This window comes from Stegodyphus dumicola, chromosome 1 (assembly GCF_044657685.1).
Source record: "Stegodyphus dumicola isolate Sdum_Otavi_A_Nest chromosome 1, ASM4465768v1".
Taxonomy (NCBI): Eukaryota; Metazoa; Arthropoda; class Arachnida; order Araneae; family Eresidae; genus Stegodyphus; species Stegodyphus dumicola.
Window position 1 is genome coordinate 238070948 of NC_140768.1, and position 6008 is coordinate 238076955.

Consider the following 6008-nt stretch of genomic DNA (forward strand, 5'->3'; position numbering starts at 1 on the left):
TAAAATACCTTGAAAGTAAGTATTTATGTGTTTTTAGTTTTATGTGTATTAAATTCTATAGATGTTTTGAAGGATATTTTTCTCATTTAGTTATCATTTTATTATGTTATCAAAATAATCATGGAAAAATATGTTTAAATCAATGATGATTTCCTACTTCCATTATGCTAAGTATTTAAAACTTCCTGCTACAGTACATACGTACATACATATACAAGGGTTGAAAAAAATATGGAAACTCCAAAATAAAAAAACATTGTTGCGACTAATGCAGTGAAGGAAATCAGTTGGCATTCAAGACAACTTGCAGTCTTCTCAGATTGGATAAATAGAAATCCTGTATTGTTTGCCAGCAAATCTTGTACAATTCTCCTGAAAAGAGTTGGCAAGTTTAGTTAATGATGATGGCAGTGGATTCACTCGCACAGATATCTCTCCAGAATAGCCCACAAAGCCTAAATAATATTGATATCTGGTGACTGTGTTGGCTATGATAAATGTGAAATTTAACCGTGGTGCTCAGGAAAACAGTCCTGGACAATGCAAGTTGAATAAACAATAGCTGTATCATCTTGGAACATGGCATCACAATTACCATGTGATCAGCCAGAATGGTCGTTATAATCCTTAGCAGTAATATGACCTTCCACAGTAATGATGGGTCCAATAGACTACCACAAAATGGCTGCTCAAATCTTGACTGAGCATCCATCATGCATCACTTTCAACAGCAAACAGTGTGTATCATATGCCTGGAATGACATTCGCCAAGTGCAGATTCACCCAGAAGTTGGAAACAGTGTGAGACAAGACTCATCTGACCAAATGACTTCTTCCATTGCTCCACAGTCCAGGTTTTATGGCTTTGGTGCCATTTTCTTTTCTTAGAGGCATTTTATTCACTGTTGAGTGGCTTTTCAATTGCAACTCGCACAAAAGTACCCTGTTTGGAGCTTCCTTCATATTTCTTTGGTGCTGACAGTGTTTGTGAGTGTGACATTCAGTTCAACAATCACCATTTGCACCATCATCACTCAACACTTTTTTGTCTGTGCTGTGATTTAAGTAAAGGCAATTTTTCTGTACGAGTTCAAAATCTTAAATACTATGCCCCTTGAAACACCAAATACTTCAGCTACCTTGGTTATGGAAGCACCCACCATACAAGCCCCACCAATTTGAATTCATTTAGCTCCAATGTGATGCAATCACAACTACACAGAGCACTGTCTCGATAACGAATGACACTTGCAACATTTTGAGGATGTTATGCAGGTGGCATAAGTGAGCAAATACATCAGCACTACCAACAGCTTTTGCTAGAACAGTGTTTCTTAAACTGTGGGTTGCAACCCCAAATGAGGTTGAAAATCGAAATTTTGGGGTCATGAAAATTCAATTCAATAGTTGAATTTAAAGAAACTGCATTCACAAGACTGTTAAAGAAATTACAATAATTGACATTAATGAGATTAGACTTATAATGACATTACATTAATTGATGTTAATGAGATTAATTGCATGTTATATAAAGTGCAAAAGAAATTTGTAAAGCTATCTAGCGATTCAAACCTAAAACTTGAGTTTTCACAAAAATCTTTGATGAATTCTGGATCGGAGTTAAAACTAGATTTTTCATTAATTCTGAAATGGCATTAAATGTTCTCCTCACATTCAGCACCACATATTTTTATAAAACTACTTTTTTATCTTTAACGCTAATTAAAGCCAAATATTGTTCAATTTTGAAACATGTTGAAGATAATTAAAACCAAATATTAAAAATAAACTGGTAATTTTAAGCATCAGGTCTGAAGCATGGTTCTTCATACGTGTTCTCCCTAACTTTCATAAAACTGTGTCACCTGCTTATGAACTTTGCCATCACTCATGGCATTTGATGACGATATTCTTCATCAGTTTAAATACTTATCGACATTCATGTTGATTTACATTTAGTTTTATTCATTAGCTGCTGGTGTTAGCTTTCATTAACATTCTTTTAAGTTGCATTTTTAAAGTTTATTAGAAGAAACAGATAAGCCTTTGAGGCAGTAAAAAACAAAGCAAAAAATCACCTGAAGGAACTGAAATTTATGCAGTGAATTTCATATTTTACTAAAATTATATTAACTATAAATATATTGAATATTCATAAATTGAATAGTTGGCACATCCTTATTTAAATATATGTTTCTTCATTACAACTACAACAATGCTGTTCGTGCCCCCAAAAAATTATTTTAATTAACTTTAAAAGAAAAATTATCTTTAGAAAACAAAACAGTATTCATAGGAGCCTGTGCACTCCAGAAATAAATTTGTATCAGAATTGAGTATATATTAATAACTAAAAAAAGGGAAAAGAGTATACAACTCCCTTGTGTTGCATTTTTAACCAAAAAAAGTAATAATTATGATGTCTTCAATTAGAATCCCAAAACATAATACTCTAATAATTTGTGAGTTTCTAAAATTTTGATTTTTAAAAACAATACAGTCAAAAGTCGTTAATCCGGACTCGTCGGGACTTCGGCGATTCCGGATTATCGATTTTTCCGGATTATAGATCATCAGTTTAAATCTGGTAAGATGGCATGCAGAAATTACAAAATTAAAAATATGAAACCGTAATTTATGAAATAAAGAACAATTATGATCTAAAGGGTATCAAAATTTACAAAAAGAAAAAGCTTAATATTTATTTGTTTACTTTATTAAACATTTCTTTCAATGTAAGTTGCTTCGTTTCATGTGATAATACTTTCTCTTTAATTCTATTAAACAGACATGATTTCTTGTTTAGTTACAAAGTTCCGCTGTTCAAGTCCTATAATTGCTGTGTTGAGAATACCGACTAATTTGTCAATCGAAATGTTTTCGTTTTCAATAACCTCTGGGTCACTTTTTTCACTATCGGAAGCGAATTATAATGACGAGGAACTTGATTTAAATCATATCAAACACGGAGTACATCGACATGAAATACTACACTTAGTAAGGAATTATAAGCCAAATAAAATAAAAACATCTGCCCTGAAGTTAAGGATAGTGCTGACAGATCAACTTCCAATCCGCGGCGTGAAATTGATAAACAGATTTCGGATTTCAAAACATACTTTCGCTTTGTAGATACAAATTGCATATTAGTAAATATATATCGGAAATTCTATTTGACATAATAAGTTCAAGCTTACTTTTATAAAATTGCTCTAACAGTCTGCAAAAAATAATATGCCGGATCCAATTCGAAGATTAAGGAACAACGCAATGTGCAACATTAACTGAATTAGATAATTTTAGCTTAGCTTATACCTCTGTTACACATTAAACGCGCATGTGCACAAACATATTCGCAGCCGTAAAGGTCTTACGCGCACTCTTAAACGCCTGTGCGCATGCGTGAACGCGACGCATGCGCAGAAAGTTTGTAGCTTTGAGGTCCGGATTATAGATCATTCCGGATTATGGGTGTCCGAATTAACGACTTTTGACTGTAATGATTTCTGTTCATGTAATTGATGGTTTCATTTTGAATTTGAATTCACTTTTCAAAATCACAAATGTGTATTTCCAAAATCTGCACGAATTAGCAGTTTGTGTTAACAGACTTTTCAGCTGATATACAGTGGCTCACATTTGTTTTCAGACTCTTTTTTTTTTTTTTTTTTTTTTTTTTTTTTTTTTTTTTGCAAAAGTTAGTGAAACGACATTTTTTTTTCCATTTCACATACATTATTTTTTTTTAATTCTGGTTGTTTTGAAAAATGTTAATCAAAATGTTTTCGATTAAAAAAATATTCAAAATGTTCTGAAAATTAACTTGCATAAGTATTCATACACTTTGAAGAAACAGTTTATATTTAATAAAAACAAGAAAATAGTGAGGCATTTAGTATCTCATTGGATATCCTTTAACTAAAATTATTTTTTCATGGGCTTTGTCATGGATTCAACTAATGTTTTCAGGTAAAAATGTTCCATTCCTTCATAAGAACTCCTTTCAGAAAAGCTTTCGAAGAAATGTTACATTACCTTATTCCTTTCTCCAACTCACTTCATATGTGTTCAATAGGTCTTAAGTTGGTAGAATATGCGGGAGTTTTGATAACTTCAGGACAGTTTTGTAATAAGTACAAGCAAACATTGAAAGCTGTATGTGTTAGGATTTTTTCCTGACAGAATTTGAATCTAAGTTGTATTTTAGTAAATGCTTTCAAGTTCTCATTAAGAATACTTATATATTTATACTGATTCTCATTATTTTCTATAAAGCTAAATTTTCCATCCTAGAAACAGAGAAATATCCCCAAATCATTATGCCTCCACCCCTATGCTTAATAATAAGCAATAGGTTTTTCAAATTCAATTCTTTGTTGGCCTTTTGCCACACATTAATTCTTCCATTGGAACCAAATATATTAAATTTTGACTTGTTTGTAAATATAATATTATTCTAATACATTGCCAGGTGTAACTTCTAACAGTTTTCAGGATAAAATCTTATTGCGCACTTTTCTTTTAAAATCTACTCTAAATTTTACAGCACTAATTGTTAGTTCTTGTTTGATTTTTCAAGTGATAAATCTGCAATTCTTTAATGTTGGTTTGGAATGCAGTTTAGACTTCAGTGTGTCTTCAACAGTTCAGTCGTTTTAATACATTCAAGATAGATGGAACTCTTTACATCCAGGAAATTTTTGGATATTTCAGATACTTTTGCCATCTTTAAATGATGAATAATTAAATTTTTCTCATAACTTGTCATTAATTTTTACCATCTTGCCATGTTAACTTCAGATATGAAATTATTACTATATTTTGCTGAACTAAATTTGGTGAATTTCCAAATGAAGACGACAATTATGATGCATTATCATATAAAACAAAATATGAAAATAAAGATCATTTGTTAAAACATTTCAACAAGACTGTTGAGTGTCTGAATTATTATGTGAATTATTGATTAGTACTTTTGGAATAAATTATTTTATTACAAAGAATTTGATGTGATTTATTGCTCAACAAGCATATTTAATACAAGATTTCTTCTAGTATATTTCAAAAATAAAAGTGTCCGAAAACAAATGTGAGCCACTGTAGCAAAATTTTTGAAGTACTGAAATTATTTGCTCAAGATAAGACAATTAATGGAAAAAAATTACAGTCAAAACTATTTCATATCTAATGCAGCTTGAACATATTAAACTAGAAATGGAAAATTTGATTTCTGTAATTTCGAAAAAGAGAAAGCTTATTTTAACATTTGGATCTATGATAAAATGTATATAAACTCAAGTCCTCCAGCTTTACCGAAAACATATCGTTATCTCAGGGTAGAATGGATCTAATTACCCTAAGAAATAATAATTACATTAACATTATGCATCAGATGTAATTTATTTAATTGTTCATTTAAACTTCGTTGAATTCAAAATGTTAATAATGTTCCTAAGGAATATTTTTCACTAGAAATTCAACACTAACATCCCAAGAAATGAAACAACATTTGAAGATTGTTACGGAAACATCTCCTAAACTGACAATACTGAAAAATAATTTTGTAAGCAGGATTTTGTACTACGAATCATTTAGTTAAGAGAAATAGCATTGAAAAAGATAATTAAAAATAGATTGAAAACAAATGTACATAACTCTAATCACAACAATCGCCTCCGTGGCGCAATCGGCTAGCGCGTTCGGCTGTTAACCGAAAGGTTGGTGGTTCGAGCCCACCCGGGGGCGCTCATTTTGTGCAAATATTTCGAATCATTTTAAATATTGCTGATCACGTTGTCAGAGAATGTAACAAGTTTTGGCCAAAAAATTATTTGCTTAATTTTTAATTTTATAATGCTTAATTTATTATTAGGGTTATAAAAGTATTTTATAAGGTTTATGATAATAGAATATTTATTAAGTTCATTACAAAGTAACTTGCCAGTTATTATTAATAATTTATATATTGTTAAATTACTATTAATGTTATAATAAGTACATTTATTAAT

General features: G+C 30.7%; 1 non-coding gene across 1 annotated transcript; it reads left to right on the plus strand.

The window, feature by feature from the left end:
- Positions 1–5671: 5671 nt before the first annotated feature.
- On the plus strand, positions 5672–5745 carry TRNAN-GUU (transfer RNA asparagine (anticodon GUU)). Its single transcript has one exon. It is a non-coding gene; the product is annotated as a tRNA-Asn (tRNA).
- Positions 5746–6008: the final 263 nt, after the last annotated feature.